Source organism: Patiria miniata, unplaced genomic scaffold, assembly GCF_015706575.1.
Source record: "Patiria miniata isolate m_02_andy unplaced genomic scaffold, ASM1570657v1 HiC_scaffold_29, whole genome shotgun sequence".
NCBI classification, from domain to species: domain Eukaryota; kingdom Metazoa; phylum Echinodermata; class Asteroidea; order Valvatida; family Asterinidae; genus Patiria; species Patiria miniata.
The window spans coordinates 8,625,871-8,643,774 of record NW_024037068.1 but is presented as its reverse complement, the minus strand read 5'-3'; the positions used below and the strand labels follow the sequence as shown (position 1 = coordinate 8,643,774).

At 40.4% G+C, this 17,904-nt stretch overlaps 1 protein-coding gene across 2 annotated transcripts in view; it reads right to left on the bottom strand.

The window, feature by feature from the left end:
* LOC119735494 overlaps positions 1-15,148 on the bottom strand; it is a 90,446-nt gene extending 75,298 nt beyond the window's left edge. Inside the window, exon 1 of one of the 2 annotated variants that reach the window (XM_038209199.1) lies at positions 14,934-15,148. The gene's annotated coding sequence lies outside the window, so the exon portion shown is untranslated. The remainder of the gene's footprint in view (positions 1-14,933) is intronic. The other variant, XM_038209200.1, reaches the window with a different exon arrangement.
* Between the last annotated feature and the right edge of the window lie 2,756 nt (positions 15,149-17,904).

The window sequence follows — 17,904 nt, the reverse complement described above, 5'->3', positions numbered from 1 at the left end:
TTTGCATGTCATGTGTACAAAAGTGGGGATGTGTGGTACATGTACATGTACATGTATGTCATGTACATGTGTGGGACATGGGACTGCATGTCTTTCCAGTGGCAGTATGGTAACAGAGAAACACCTTGGATTATACATTTTACAAGCCCAATTGCACACCTGCAATGTATGCACTACATGTACATGTACATGTGTTCTGTATCATGTGAACAACGCAGTAGGTTTTATCGGAAAATCCCTACGATGTCCATATCGTTGACATGATGTATGAGTGTCCCAAGAAGTTTAGACTGGGAATTCCCCCACAGGGAATTCCCATCTGCTAATGAATATGTATGCAAAATGTGCTAATGAATATGCAAATAGTGTAGTCATTGCTCAGTATTCAATCACAGACAAGTCCATGAGCAAATTTAGTTTGGCTCCGCCCCTCAATGGATGTGTCTCATTTGATTGGCTGGTAATATTAATACATGGTCATGGCAATCACTATAGATAGATGGCGTCCTATCTGTTGCCTTGTGGTTGCACCTTTACGTGTACTTGGCGTTAACGAAGCACCGGCACTGACAGGTTTTTTTTTTGGGGGGGGGAGACAACATTTCTGAGAAAGCGACAATTTTTTCTTGAGAAACACCTGGGTTTTACATTAAAAAAAAAACATGCTGACCTGCAATGTACGATAACTTCAGCAAGTTCTGTAGTAACAGCAATGGGTTAAAGGGCAGCTGTGCAGATGTAAATATCATACTTTAAAATTTATTTATTTATTTATTTATTTATTTATTCATCATTTTAACTGGGTAGCCCATTCAGTGGAATCCACTGATCTCCCATGGGTCCCAGTAAAGAGAAGACAATGTGAAGAAATTACAGTTTTTAGAGGTGGGAGGAAAAGCCCAGAAGAGTATTCTGAGGAAAACCCACGGAATCAGGTAGGGACTGAAAACCCAATCCACATATTGGCCCAGGCGGGATTCGAACCCGGGTCACAGCGGTGGAAGGCGAGGAAAGTACCGCTACGCCAACCTGACTCCCCCTAAAATGCTCTTTCCAATTAACAAGTTAAATGCCCCTTTAACTTTAATGGAAAATCCCTTCGAGTGCACGTTCACGTACATGTGTACATGTCATTTATATCCCAGGAAATCTGAACTGGGAATTCCCTGTCCTGCCTGTGGGGAATTTCCAAACAAGTCCATGTAAAGTGTAGTTCATGAAGTGTGTAGTGTGGTTGGCCCCGCCCCTTAACGGATGTCTCTCATTTGATTGGCCGGTGATATTAATACATGGTCAATGGCAACTAATTCCAGGACCTGCCTATATATGTATGATGATCATACAATTTCTTTATCCGCTAGATGGCGTCCTACCTGTTGCATGTGGTTGCACTGTACTTCACGTTAACGAAGCACCGTGATCGAGTCTGTGACAGGTTGTTTTTTTTTGCACAGCACTTCTGAGAACACGTGCAATGCAAGATTAAGAGCTCAATATAGATTCCGGGATTTTATAAATTTATTTTTAGTCATTATTGCATACAAGTACACCTAGACGTGTAACTTGAGTTCCGATATTTCAAATTTGGGGACTTTACGGAAATATGCAATGCACCGGTGCTTGTACAGCAGAAATGCATATAATCTGTGCAACGTACATTGTACATGTGAGCGTTTCTGCACAAGTGTCGAGACATGGCAAAACAGGGGTGAAGAGCAGCAACTTACGGAACAGGTACGTAATCAGCGTCCTTCTTGTGTGTGTGTGCATGGACCCACCATTTTTGATCAGAATCCCACGAGCGCAAGTGGAACACGGAATAAGGTAGAGTGTCTGTGTCCCACAGGGGCCGTATCATAACTCCGACGCCTCATAGGTCCGACGCCTCATAAGTCCGAAATTTCGGACGTATGAGGCGTCGGACTTATGAGGCATAGAATTTATTTATTCCGCCTCATAGGTCCGACGCCTCATAAGTCCGACGCCTCATAAGTCCGACAACGGAAAAACGAGGCGTTCAATTTGTCGGACTTACGAGGCGTTGGAGCTATGAGGCGTCGGATCTATGAGGCGTCGGACTTATGAGGCGTCGGACCTATGAGGCGTCGGACTTATGGGCCTTTATTTGGTTAGGGGATGCGATTTTGTCGGACTTATGAGGCGTCGGACCTATAAGGCGTCGGACTTATGAGCGGACCGCGTCCCACATGCCTTCGGCCTTGTGGTACATGTATGTGGACCGTAGGCTCACTACATTTTCCGTGTTCCATGAGCACGAGTGGGAAAACAAATTTATCTTCAGGCAAACTTGACGCATACATGTAGTAAAGATGGAATGTGCCCAAACTTTTCAGCGGTTATTGTGCATGTCGTACAGAACAGCGTATGCATCTTAGAAAAGCGCAATACGCAGAGTGCGTATGAACCATGGTTATAAATGTACACATGTACAATGCATGTAGCACGGCTTGTTGCCATTGATCGACCAATCAGGATCGAGGATTCAAGTTTACTTGAAGATGTACACAGTTTTGGACCTACGTTGTACTAGCTTGAGAAACTCCAGCTCCAATGCTCAACCGAATTCGACATTTAGAGCTGGAGGTCAATCTACTTCGTAGCCAGCGGTTGAAAATTGGTGGAGGCCATGCAAAATGGCCTCTGAAAAGCCACTGAAATCATCTTCTTCTTTTTTCAAATTTTAGTCAGTATACAATCTGTGTTTACTGCATGCTGCTATTCCACACCTTCGCAGATGAAACACATCACAAAGGTTCATCTGCACGCAAATCTCTCGATCATACAACTACAAGGTACATTGTACATGTAGGTATCAATCTACATGTAAGTACTCATGTACACTAGTCCATCATAAATTTGTGCATTTTGTTTGTTTGGAGCAACAAACGTGCTCAAAATCTAAAGAAGGGTGCTGAACCTGACTAACCTGTTTAAGTTTCAGCTCAGCTTCAGCTGTAGGCCCTATATTCCGAGAAAAACAGCATTCTAGGGTCTCAATTTCAAATCAAAAGTTGCTGAATCCTGTTTTGAATTGGGCCTGAATTCAGCGTCCGAGACACGTTCTCACTGAGCAGCTCCGCAATGTCGCGCACTTATCCGAGGAATTACAACGTATAGCAACCGCGTAAAAGTACCTGTACATGTACATGTACAGGAGAAGTGTGTTAGGGCGTTACCGTAAAGTCATTTGAAACTGTTTTATTTGTGCAACAAACCGTTTTTGCCTGTTTGGGATATGGTCCATGGGTTTCATACATTTATTGTACATGTAGGCCTACAGTGTAATATGCCCAAACGAAAAAAAAGCTGTAGTGTTCTTTGTTTTCAGAACACAATATTTCTAAAGCGCACATATCCACCAGGACTGGTGCTCAAGGCGCTACATCATTATTACCACTGCTCACTGGGCCCACCATTCCAAATACCATCTCACCTCCCTTGGTAGTATAAAGCTCGATGCTGCCTGTTAGGCGCAAGGAAGCTAAATCAACCCCCTTAAAAAACCAAAAGGCCAAAAAAAATAATAAGTCGGTCTCTGGTCAGCACGCGCGTCGATTTTAATCATGCGCGTCGATCTTTTTTTTTTCCAAAATGTTCCGCGGTAGCAAAGAGCACCAAGGAATGGGAAATTGCACCAAGGCAAATGATCGAAAGCACCAAGGAAAATTATGGAGGACACCAATGTACATGAGGACACCAAAAAAAGCAAAATACATGTAGTACCCACCTTGTCTGTACAATCCAAGCTTGAAGAAAAAAGCACAAAAAAGCACCAAAAAAACAAACAAAAAACGCGTAGCCGTGTCAATTCCGGAACTTTGGTCTGACCAGAGACCGAATATTTATTTTTTTTTGGCCTAAAAGGGTTTCGTGCATTATTTGTAATTTTGTATTAAAACCCCCAAAAGACAATACGTGTAGTTTGCATTCAGTTATGGTATGTGCATGGACAATGCATGGACAAAGTCAAACGATTTGTGTGATGCACTGAGAAACTAGCTTCATACAGTAGACGTAGGCCTACATGAAATAGTGCTCACTAAATATGGCTACTCAGCGACATAGACAAACGTGTCCATGTAACTGTACAGTACCGGTACGTACAATTTATGTGTAACACTAGATTTGAAATAGTGAAGTGCAATTAACATGATTAAGTTAGAACATTTCACACCAATCACAATATCACAGTACAGTGGAACGTCGCTGTACCAAACACCGCTACACCAATTAACACCACTATACCGAACATTCGGTTATACCGATTATCGTGCTTGGCTTGCGATTTTTGTGCACATGTACAAAAGTTCCAGACATTGTCAAATGATTGTTGTTGAAAAATGTCAACAGAAGAGCGACAAGTGGTTATTACTTCCCCAAGGAATAGAAGGGGAAAGCCACCTACCGGTACATGTATGTATGTAAAGATCTTTATCATGCTGCCACCATTTCAGTCATGTTCCCTGTATCCAACAACAGTACTGAATGATAATGTTTCTTGTGCAAACAGGAACCAGAGTATTTTTCCTTCCAGCCTCGCTTTGGTTAAATACGTTGATTCGAATGGGAAAAAATCAAGATGGTCGCTACATGATAATGGTCTATTGCTGTAGGTAGTAAGCTCAAAAACTGTGTAATTACATTAGTTGGCCAGGTTCAAAGTCGTCTTTCAGTAACTACAAGGGGATGCAGGGTGAAGTTCTGAAGGGCGCTATTTAATGAAAATAAAGTACCGGAGCACCAGCAGCTTAAAGGGAATATATACAACATTTGCAAACATCGAAAAATAAAACTACAAAGTTTTTAAGAAATACCTTACTAGGATGTTGGTAAATGGGATCCTGTAAAATTATGGCACCTGGTGTGAAGTCATTTTCAAGAATTCATTTTTTTGTATACATTTCCAACGGTGATTGGCCGACCACCGTTGGAAAAACCCAACTATATTTTAACTACTGCTCCAAATTTACCTTTTTTCAGTCCAAATTTTGTTTGGTATTGGTTCCATATTCATGAACGGGTGCAGGCCAGCTAGACTGGTTCCCTTACCTTACAATTTTCTGGCAACTATAAATTGATCCATTTCATCTTTAGTGGAGTCAGGGAACCAGACTACTTGAACAATTTTGTTTGTCTTGGTTTTTCCAGCATTTCCGAACATAAAACTTCAAACATGTCAGTGTAACAATATTTGATATATTATACTAACCCCTCAAATACTCCATTTCTGAAAATTACAGCAAAAGCCAATGATGTACCGGTACATTCCCTTTAAGTTAAAATCGTTATACTAAATGATTGCTATTAAGAACAATTTCTGTTGGTCCCTCGGTGTTCGTTATACCGGGGTAGCTGCGTTCTACTGTACGTGTACTACAGTGTACATGTACATAAAAAAATTTAAAGAAAAATCCCTTAACATGCCCGATGTACATTGTAAAACACAGTACATGTACTCACAAAGTCGTGCCACAGTCAATGATTTTGACTTCTATTTTTGTCCCCAGGAATTCACAACTCATTCAGCAAAGAAAGTTCTAGAAGAAATACCGTACCATCTGCTCATCCTACGTCTGACTGAAAATTGAGCAGGTGCAAGCTGCATTCTATTTAAAGCAATGACGTCAACGGTATGGACTTTAATTGTTCACCAATTCTACAGTCTGCCATTGAACATTGACCTTGGGCCATTCATACAGGTGAACTACTGGTACAACCAGGCGTACAGTAGGCCTACAACAGTTCACTACAAGAAATACAGGTATGTGTTTAGGAAATGGTAAGTGTTCGAGGGTGAACGAATGTACCGGTAGGAACCAGTGCTACAATGTACACGTTTGTGTAAAAAAGTTTTAAAAAAATGTCCTAGCCTAAATGTACACTATATAACCGACATACAGATCCTTGTCATTTGATTGGTGGAACTCACATCACGTGGCATTTGTTATTGCTCCCATTCATGCGGCGGCTCAAAAAGTACTATCCGCCCATGGGGAATGGGAAATACTATTCAACAGTTAGGATCATGACGCCGTATTTGTGTGCAAATGCATGCTGGTGTGCGCGTTCAGCGTTGCGCGTAGCGCGTATTGTTCCAAAGAGCCAGCGCTACAGCGTTGGGTTCAAACATTTTCGTGAAAGGGTGGTTTGGAGGAGAGAAATACATTTTCCTCCAGTTTTGTATTGAAAAAAAAGTTCAAATATATCAAATGACAAGGATCTGTATGTCAGTTATATTAAACAAATATTGAGTGGCTTTAAATTGTGAAATGGGAGGAATATTATCGCTCGGTAAAATCTGGACTTTTCCAGTTCACTCGGCTTCGCCTTGTGAAATGGAAAAGTCCAGATTTTACCTTGCGATAACATTCCTCCCATTCCATGCTGAGCCACTCAATATTTGTATATTTTTGTACAATTTAAACTGGGCAATTCCACACTAAAGGGCCCCAAAGTGTCACATTTGAGAAGACCTTCCAGTTTTGATGATAACATTTTTGCTGTAAACATTGCAAGCTTTAAAAAAAAATATCCTCACCTGCCAACTGGTTTTATATTTTAGAAAATATAGCACTTGGATATTGTTTTAAAACGTGTTGCTACCGTAGGTTACGAAGGACATACATTTTAGATAAGGTCACAAAGTATAAAGCATAAAATGTAATGATCCCCTAATGTTGACTTATGGAAGAATGCTATTCAGTCAAAACCTAGAAAACTCATCCGAGTCACTGTGAAATATTACCCGGTACAGTCGACTCTTGTTAGTACAAACTCTGTTAATACAAAATTCTGGTTATAACAAACATAAAGCCTTGGTCCCGACTGTGCATTTATGTGCACAATGAATGGGACTGATGTTCCTCTTAATAAAAAATTCTGATATAACAAACAATTTGGCTAGGTCCAACCGAGTTTGTTATAACGAGAGTCAACTGTATTTGATAAACAGCCAGGAAACAGTTGGTGGAATGTACTCATTTTCAGGAAACAGGGAAAAAATGTATTTTATTCCTGTTTTCTTACAAAAAACAGGGGAAAAACGTGTTTTAAACAGAAATAAAACAGGAATTCTTCAACAAAATTCGGTGAGGGATATCATATAATCAGAATTTATACGTACGAACAGACTGGACATTTGTCACAAAAAGTCCGTCCCTGTTCGTACGTGGCCCTAATCCCATCATAAATTTGAAGCCAGTGTGAAAACTGTTATATTTTTGATTAGTAACAATGTAAAATGGCTTAATAATGTCATTGGAACTGCCTATTCAAAGTATTAGAAACTGACTTTGTCCTAAGCACCCTTTTCCTAGCAGTGTGTCTGTCCACGTTACATACGTATCACACAGAAAGGATGCCTGTTATTTTCTCAAATAAAAACGATATCATCTTTTGTCGCGTCTTGTCCTAGTCACTTTCAACTTAGCAAGGAATAGGAAAACAATTTGAACTGGGCAATTCCACACTAAAGGGCCCCAAAGTGTCACATTTGAGAAGACCTTCCAGTTTTGATGATAACATTTTTGCTGTAAACATTGCAAGCTTTAAAAAAAAATATCCTCACCTGCCAACTGGTTTTATATTTTAGAAAATATAGCACTTGGATATTGTTTTAAAACGTGTTGCTACCGTAGGTTACGAAGGACATACATTTTAGATAAGGTCACAAAGTATAAAGCATAAAATGTAATGATCCCCTAATGTTGACTTATGGAAGAATGCTATTCAGTCAAAACCTAGAAAACTCATCCGAGTCACTGTGAAATATTACCCGGTACAGTCGACTCTTGTTAGTACAAACTCTGTTAATACAAAATTCTGGTTATAACAAACATAAAGCCTTGGTCCCGACTGTGCATTTATGTGCACAATGAATGGGACTGATGTTCCTCTTAATAAAAAATTCTGATATAACAAACAATTTGGCTAGGTCCAACCGAGTTTGTTATAACGAGAGTCAACTGTATTTGATAAACAGCCAGGAAACAGTTGGTGGAATGTACTCATTTTCAGGAAACAGGGAAAAAATGTATTTTATTCCTGTTTTCTTACAAAAAACAGGGGGAAAAACGTGTTTTAAACAGAAATAAAACAGGAATTCTTCAACAAAATTCGGTGAGGGATATCATATAATCAGAATTTATACTTACGAACAGACTGGACATTTGTCACAAAAACTCCGTCCTTGTTCATACGTAACCCTAATCACATCATGAATTTGAAGCCAGTGTGAAAACTGTTATATTTTTGATTAATACCAAATGGCTTAATAATGTCATTGGAACTGCCTATTCAAAGTATTAGAAACTGAATTTGTCCTAAGCACCCTTTTCCTAGCAGTGTGTCTGTCCACGTTACATACGTATCACACAGAAAGGATGCCTGTTATTTTCTCAAATAAAAAAGATATCATCTTTTGTCTCGTCTTGTCCTTGTCACTTTCAACTTAGCAAGGAATAGGAAAACAACTGAAGAAAACACTAGCTCATCTTTTGCTCTTTACAATGTACATGTACAAGTGTATGCAACATCCATAAAGTTATCTACATTGTAATTGGCCCATTAATTGGAATTGCCCATATACTTTTGGGCAATTCGGAATTAATGGAATTAGACCAACATTTCAGAATTAAGTAAACAAGACATGACAAATTTTCGTAGAGTGACTTTCATCACTTTTGTGCTAGAGGTACCCCTAGAACTATAGCTGCTCCGCGTAGTGGAGCCCCATAGACGACTTACCCTACAGCATTGTTTAACTTCTACGAAAAAAACAACTACATTGTAAGTACAAAAATATCCATCAAAACAAGCCATTTCCCACAAAACCGCTGCATCGTTTGCCCCTAAAACTCCGTACTATACATGTACTTCTTTACATACTCACGTATAAACACAGGTGGATTCTGTCTGTGGTTTTATTTTTTTTATTTTTTATTTTTTTGCCAAAATGATGAAAAAAAAGAAGCCCTTTCCGCACTGAGCCAACCTGACACTTGAAACATGCACGCAGATATGATCTACATGTAGTATGCATACATGCGTACACGTGCCTTCATGTAGCCAATGCGGTATTCTGGTTCCCAGACCAAAATATTCTGGCTATAATAATAATAATAATAACGAAGTTTTATAAAGCGCACATATCCACCAAGGTGCTCAGTGCGCTATTACAATGAAAACGAAACAAAACAAAATCAGTTTAATTACGAAAAAACGGATCTTTCGACATGAGGTGTGTTTTGAGAGATGTTTTGAATGAGTGAATAGAAGTGGAGGTTTTGATATGAAGAGGTAGTTGATTCCAGAGATGTGGTGCTGCAACAGAGAAAGATCTGTCCCTCCCCCCCCCCCCCCCCAGGTACGATGAGATTTGACTTCTTGAAGAAGATATTTATTTCCAGATCGAAGGTTGCGAGATGGTTTGTATATATTGAGCATGTCCAGGATGTACGCAGGTGCTTGCCCATTAAGTGCTTTGAAGACAATGAGCATCAATTTGTAGATGATTCTAGACGATATTGGGAGCCAGTGAAGATCCAAAAGGACAGGTTTTATATGGGAGTGTTTTGTCGTTAAAGTGACCACACGTGCAGCAGTGTTTTGTAGGCGTTGGAGACGGGATAGCTGAACATCTGGAAACCCAAATAAAAGTGAGTTTCCCATATCAAGACGATATGTAACAAAGGAGTGGACAATCTGTTCTGTGGAAGCGCGATCAAGATATTTTCGGATCTTTCCTATGTTGCGGATGTGAAATGAAGCAGAGCGAACTGTGTTAGAAATGTGATTCATGAACGACATCGATGAGTCAAAAATTACACCAGGATTGCGAACATGGCTGACTGGAACATGGTGAACATGGCTATATGTATGATGAATCAGCAAAAGCTGATGAGGTCTGCGTATGCGAGGTACATTGTACATGTACGTGACTGCAAGACAGTTGCTAAAACTTGGTTTCGTTTCCAGTTCGGCTTTGCCTGAAATTTGGTTCCAAACTTAGAAGATTCAAGCTCAACATCAGCTTTTTTGTTCTTACCCAAAAGTACACTTTTTTTAGATATTATTTACATGTACATGTAGAAACAGGTAATTAAATACAAAAGTTTGATTACACATTTCAGTTTGGAACCAAAGTTTAGGGGCAAACTGAGCAGCGGTTTTGAGGGAAATGGCTGTGTTTGATGGACATTTTTGTACTTAGTTGGTGTTTCGTAGAAGTAGACAATGCTGTGGGCTACAAATGTAAGTTGTTAAAATGGGCTCAAGAAGTAACTACAATGTAGGACTATGTACATAGTTCTAGGAGTATGCAAGACATGCAAGAGGGCGACATTTGGTTTGGTAGGTCAAATCATTTAAAGGGAATATACATCATTTGCTTTTGCTGTAATTTTCAGAAATGGATGGAATTGGGGGGTTGGAAATATAAAGCAAATATAGTTACACTGACTTTTTGGAGGTTTTGGGTTCGAAAATGCTATAAAAACCAAGAAAAACGATCATTTTCCTGTAGTCGGGTTCCCTGACTCCATATAAGAAGAAACAGAGCAGTTTACATACATTGGGGAATTGTAAGGTCAGGGAACCAGTCTAGCTGGCTCGTACCCGTTCATAGGTTTGTAATCGATTGCAAACAAGTGCAATGGTCAATTGGGGCCAGTATTTGAAAAAAAAAGCCAGTTGTTTCCAACGCTGATCGGCCGATCAGCGTTGGAAATTGATACAAAAATACCACTTTTCTTCAAAATGACAGTATACCAGGCGCCATAATTTTACAGGATGCTTAAGACTGTCATTTACCAACATCCTATTAAGGTATTTCACAAAAACTTGGTAGTTTTATTTTTCGATGTTTGCAAATGTTGTATATTCCCTTTAAAAGTGGATTTTGTGCCGTTATACCGGGCCTGTAATACACAATTGCCAGGAAAAATTAGTGATGGCCATATATATCCTACACATGGGCGATTCCAGCATCACTCGCAAATTTCCCTTTTTGCATCTTTTTCCAATTTTCAAGTAGTCTGGTTCCCTGACTCCACTAAAGATGAAATGGATCAATTTATAGATGCTGGACAATTGTAAGGAAAGGAAACCGGTCTAGCTGACCTGCACCCGTTCATGAACATGTAACCAATAGCAAACAAAATTTGGACTGGAAAAAAAGGTAAATTTGGAGCAGTAGTTGAAAAATAGTTTGGTTTTTCCAACGGTGATCGGCCGGCCACCGTTGGAAATTGATACAAAAATACCACTTTCTTGAAAATGACTTCACACCAGGTGCTATAATTTTACAGGATGCTTTGGACTGTCATTTAGCAACATCCTAGTAAGGTATTCGTAAAAATTTGGTAGTTTTGTTCTTTAATGTTTGCAAATGTTGTATATTCCCTTTAAGCATACGGTATAATGAAAATTAATGATACTAAATATGAGCATGGGCACTGTTGGACAAAACCGTCACTCGCATTTCGTGAGAAGGACATGGGCCTGCCAAAAAATTGTCTTGGTTTTAATCGAAAAGTTTCCTCAAACCAAAACCAAACGGTAATATGTACTAGATACCTACCCATACTGAAGAGTGAAGTAAAAATGAGGGTAACGAAATATCTTCAACAACTAACCGTATTTGAGTTAGAGGGGAAAAGTGCTGTCACTCGCATTTCCATTTGTCCATTCGTTTAAAGAGGTTGTGGAATGCTCGAAGACATTTCCGTCATTTTCCGGGTATATGTAGCCTAAGGTGTGATGAAATAAAAACGACTATTGTTTCTGTCATAAAATGAGTACAAAAGGTACTTTTTAGAGCTGTTTTTCAAGTCCTGTCATGCCTGTTTCGACCCGAACGTGCAATTCGTGTAAAAGTCATCGTTGCGGGCAGCAAACAAAACACAGTAAATCTTGACGTAATAAACAGGACTCCCGATGCAGAGTAGCATATACGAGTCCTGTTTATTACGTCACGATTTACTGTGTTTTGTTTGCTGCCCGCAACGACGACTTTTACACAAATTGCACGTTCGGGTCGAAACAGGACCTGAAAAACAGCTCTCAAAAGTACCTTTAGTACTCATTTCATGACAGAAACAATAGTCGTTTTTATTTCATCACACCTTAGGCTACATATACCCAAAAAATGACGGAAATGTCTTGGAGCATTCCACAACCTCTTTAAACTTGTGAACAAAATGAAGCATTTCCTCCACAACTCTTATCAAGTCTTGGCTAGGTCTTTTCAAACAACCTTTGTAAACCTTTTCAGTGTGCTCAAAAATACTAGGCCCTAATTCTAATTGCAATGAAAAAAAGTATCTTTTTTAAGTTATGTAGCGTCCGGTACATTCTTTCCTACTGGGTTAGGCTACATACATACATGTTAGTCCGAAAATTTGGAACTCTCAATACTGCGTATGAGAGTCCCAAAACTTAAGGTATTGAAAACAGGCAAAACAAGAAAATAGACTGGCACCTAAAACAACCAGTCAAACACAGCTTCAGTACTGCATCAATCAACCATGCCAAAAGAATTTAAGAAACATGTGGCATGAAGCAGGAACTAGTCTCAATTTAACACACATTTCTCCATAGTCAAGCAACCAGACTACATCATACATGTATTGACACAGAATGAAGAGGTCAGTCTTCTCAAATAGTTGGACCATGGTTGGACATGTACCAGTCTAGTATTTAGCCCCATTTTGAAATCACTTGACTTCCCTCTCATGTGCAAAATATTGAAGAAAAGTCTCCTTTAAAAATTGAATTCAGTCTGCAAACTTGGTTGGTGAACTACTGAGGACATTTTCTTTTCCCTAGTGGAATTTTTGGAGAAATTTGCTGGCTAAGCTGCGAGTAAAGTGGGCCTGATTTAGTTTTGCACGTTTCAGGGCAGTCCAGAGCCCTGTCTGGTACATTGTATGACCGCCTACTTAGTACTTTACTTTAATTCAGTAAAAAAAATCGGTCAAAGTAATAAGCACCTAAAGTGCGCAAATGTTGGTCACGCGAATGACGAGGATACTTCATGGACAACTATGATGACAAACACAATCGCAATGTGAACATGATGGAGGATTCCTACATTTGTAGTACAAACATGACAAACTGACGCCACACTTTCGCAATGTTTTGGGGTTAGGCCGACACTTGGTCATACTAATAAGCGTCAACACAGCGTCAACACACACAGAAGCGTCAACACAGCGTTGCACCTACAAAACACATTCAAATTGACAAAACCAGTGTTCAAACCGAACAGTATGAGCAACAATACAATTTTGGCTCAAAATTAATAGGTTAAACATCTGAAAATTGCAATTTTCAGTTCAAGAAAATTGGCTCTCACTACTCAGTCCAGCTCCGAAATAAGCAGCCATGTTGCTTCAGGGGCAGCGCTAGCCCCATAAATGTGGCCTATGTACTGGACTGCCTCCGTAAACATAGGCCACACATCCACATGTACAAAAATCGTGTCGACTTTGCCAAAATTTGATTTTCACATTTAGGCTTAGTTTGTAGGGTTTTTTTGCTTTAGAAGCATACTCACCCTAGGCTAATCAGAAAGTGCTGCCTTTTTCAGATGTATATTTTTCGTGAAATTTCCAGATTCATTTTTACACGTTTGCGTATCAAAATTTCAACATGAAAATTCACAAAAATTAGACATCTGAAAAAGGCAGCACTTTCTGACTAGCCTATAAAGAGGGTGAGTATGCTTCTAAAGCAAAAAAATCCTACAAACTAAGCCTAAATGTGAAAATCAAAATTTGGCAAAGTCGACACGATTTTTGTACATGTGGATGTGTGGCCTATGTTTACGGAGGCAGTCCAGTAAATAGGCCACATTTATGGGGCTAGGGCAGCGCAGACGATACCATTACGCAAAAGGGGTAGGCCTAACATTATACAATAGATCAACAAAGGGCGGCCATTAGTATACAACATGATAATTTCATTTAACCTGCAAACCTATATCTGAAATGGTGTAGTCCAAGCTTCTTGCGAAGGCACGATGGCGGACAACGGCAGTGCTGCTAAACAGATCATTTTTTCGCGTGAAAAAGCTCCATTTTCGTAAACGAAATGCAACATCTGACCCACCAAAAATCTCTTTTAGTCTAAACTTTACAGTTCTAGCCTATGCCTTTTTTGTCAATTTAGAATGCGTTTGGCACTGTTGACGGTGTGTTGAATTGACGCTTCTAAAACTTCGGAAATCAGGACCCCGTTCCTATATAGGAAGGGAAAGACTCACCAAAATAGATTGACTAAAAAAGTAAATGACACTCAAAATTGACATTCTGATATTTCTTGACACATCTGAACAATTGGCAATGACACCTTCTTGAATATCAGCAGGTTTAATTTTGTGGAAAGAGGGTAGGGCTTTGATTTATGAGGGAAATTCAGGGGTAAAAGACGATGATGACAACCAGAATACAGACTCAAAAACCAAGATGGCAAACGTGAAAGCTTGATGCAATGAAAGCTCGTTGCTGATTGGCTGATAAAAAATAAACATCTCATTTATTTGTTTAGCAGCCAATCAGCATGCAGCATCGGGCTTTCATTATGAAGGGCTTTCACTGTCTGACTGCCAAAAAAGTTAGGAAAGTCACATTTTCTTTGAAAATGAAAGTGCTTTCAAAATTACAACTAGTAAAAACATGAGTTTATGTGAAGAAAAAAAAGACTGCTTTAGCCTGCAAAAGTCACTTTGGTACTGGACAGACATTTTCAAAAGTCAGTTTTGAACAGGACTCGTAACTGAGGTGTACTGTCCTAAAAAAAAAGAAGTAAGGTCTGGGATTACCAAAATTCTTTTGTCACTTTGTGTACGCTGTGACTACTACGCTGTGACATGTGTTGACGCTTGCCAAGTTACTACGACTCCCGACACTTACCTGGCCAACATAAAGAAAGTCGTTTGTTGATTCAGCTTACCTGAAGCTCGAGTCAAAACTGAAATTGTAATTTGTATGCCTTTTGAGTTATTAGAAGGAAATTCTCTGGGTTTCCGATTGTAGGACTAGCAGTAGCAGGGTTTCATTACAAGTACAACATGATAAATTTACAATGAATGAATAAGGAAAACGTGTACGCAATTTAGTCGGTTGTAACTTGTACGTTATTGCCTAAACCGTACTGGCGACGTCTGGGTTTTGAACGTGAAGAACTTGTTGCCACCGAGAGTGCGGTAGGGCGCCCTCATTTTCATCAGTTTCATTTTTCTTCAGCTTCATCCAGAAACCACAGGTCCGAGTCCGACAAATTCTCATCCACCAAACCCCCAAAAAGGCAACAACTTAACTCAAGACCAGAACTTACATCAAGTTGTTTTTAACCCTAACCCGGACCTGGTCTTTACAAAATGTTCCCTCATTGATGTAGAAAGTAAACATCTGCCCTAGCTGGTGCCGTCCCGGTCACTAGATCATTTTCAAAGTGTCCGTGGATTTATCTCAGAAAGTCAATTACCAGCCACGGGAAAAGGTTTTCAATCAAGGGACATGTTAACCATATACAAGAGGATTTGACTAAGAAGCCGGAGTCCATCACTGAAGAAACCTACAACAGCTCACATGTACACATTGTCGTAAAAGTTATCTTGTTCTATGCAATACCCCTTACTCTGGGGGTTTGTGTAGAAATATCACATTATACATATTACTGGCCCCACTACCAGGCCACGCTGTGACCGCAAGCCCCATTTTAAAGACAGGATAAGGTACCCAACTTTTACGACAACGTAGTCCGTACTGTGGACATCAGAATCACTTTCAAACACGGACCCAGTTCAAACATGGTTCAAACACGAATGTCTTTCTTTCTGAGATGACTTTAATGATGTTGCATATTTTCATGATGAGCAACTTCTCCTTTGTCAACAATCCCCCCCCCCCTTCCTTCTTCTTCTCGGGTCATCACACCACTCCCTCCCAGTATTGAGCACAGGATCTCGCTCGGGGGTTGAACTTCTCTAGGTCCTCGTGGGTGCAGGGTTCTGGCAGGTGGGGGCAGACCAGCAGGTGGTCCATGGACTGTTCAGCCCCACAGTCACATGCGGTTTCACCATCCTCATTATATCTCCATTTCTGCATCAGGGCTTTGCAGCGTCCGGTCCCTGTCCTCAGACGGTTAAGACATGACCAGGTGGGCCATTTCTCACTTGAGCCTGCTGTTAGGGATTCCTTGGGGCTGAAGGAGAGCTTGTGTGGGCTTGTCTGGAGGTGATCAGACCAGAGGTTTAGTCGGCGGTTACAGGCACTACCATCAAGTGGATCAACAGAGTGAAGGAAGCTGTGCCTTGATTTCAGTCTCTTCATTCAAACAATGAGCACACGACACCCCACCACACCACCCCTCTTTACGTCTACGTGGAAAACAAAGTCAAATGGGACACAAGAATGCACTTCATGGATTGATTACAAACATTACATAACACGGACCTTTAGGAGATCCAGCATACACTTGCCTTTTACTGCATGTGTGACATGAACTGGCAAATTAATATGAATTCCGATTTAAAGAGGAAATATGGGCTTCACTATTTATTACCAAACTCAATGAAGCATCTGTCCCCTTTCTGTGGGAGTCCTCGGACGCGTGCTGCCCGGGCCCAGGCATACGGAATTGAATGCTCCAGGAGGAAAACGTGTCGTGTGCTCATTGTTTGAATTTGCTTGATCTGAATTTGAAATTGTCGGACAATAGACGAATTTAAACAAATTAACAGCACTTAAGCGATATTAATGGACGAATTTGATAATTAGAAACTGCTCGAATAATCATAACGTTGTAAAATCGCCAGGAAAACCTATAATAAAACTATATTAAAACGAGACAAAAGTCCACTTCTTGAATTAATTTCAATACAAATGCACATACTTATTAATGTGACCATATCGAAACAAAGTTTAGTTCAAACTATCAATTAACGTTGATATGACTACCATTATTCTAGGCGCATTTTAAGATAATACAAAATTTTGAAAACAAAGTCAAATGGGACAAAATAATGCACTTCATGGATTGATTAAAATTCATCACATAACACGGACCTCTAGGCGATCCAGCATACACTTGCCTTTTACTGCATGTGACATGAACTGGCAAATTAATATGAATTCCAATTGTTTAAAAGAGGAAATATGGGCTTCACTATTTTATGACCATTGAAACTCAATGAAGCATCAGGTTTTGTTCCCTACTGAAGAATGATTTACGTATCATGATCAATTTCTGGAAGGTCGATCCCCTTACTGTGGGAGTCCTCGGACGCGTGCTGCCCGGGCCCAGGCATACATTGTGTAGGCAGATCTCCATCGAAGAGTTCGGGAGTACGGTTCGGCGGTTGGTTGCGCCGTTGTAACTTTTGTGGCGTCGCTGTCTGGCTTCGGCATTTTGCCGCTGAGCATCTGCAGTTGCAGTTTTGACGCGATTTGTTTTGTCGCAGCTTGCCACCTATAGGCTATAGGACGGTCCATGGCGAGATTTTCCCAGTCGTTGATCGAAATGCTGGCGGCACTGAGGTGGCGTTTGATGACGTCCTTGTAGCTTCGGCCTGCAGCCGAGCCGCTTGGGAAAATCCGGGAGCTCGCCACGGAGAGGAGGATTTTCGGCAGTCTGTGCTCCTCAATGCGCACGACATACCCCGTCCAGCGGAGCTGCATATCCAGCAACGACATGTCCGCTTAACGCAGCGCACTTTGTCATTGGTACCCCGCGCGATCCCGCAGGAAATGTTGAGAATAGACCGGAGGTGGCGCCGCTGAATGGTCCGTATTGGTTCTCGAGGCTGCATGCCAGTAAATCGATCCGAAATATACGCCGGCCAAATCACGATTTGCATGCCCTCAAATTCTTCAATATCTC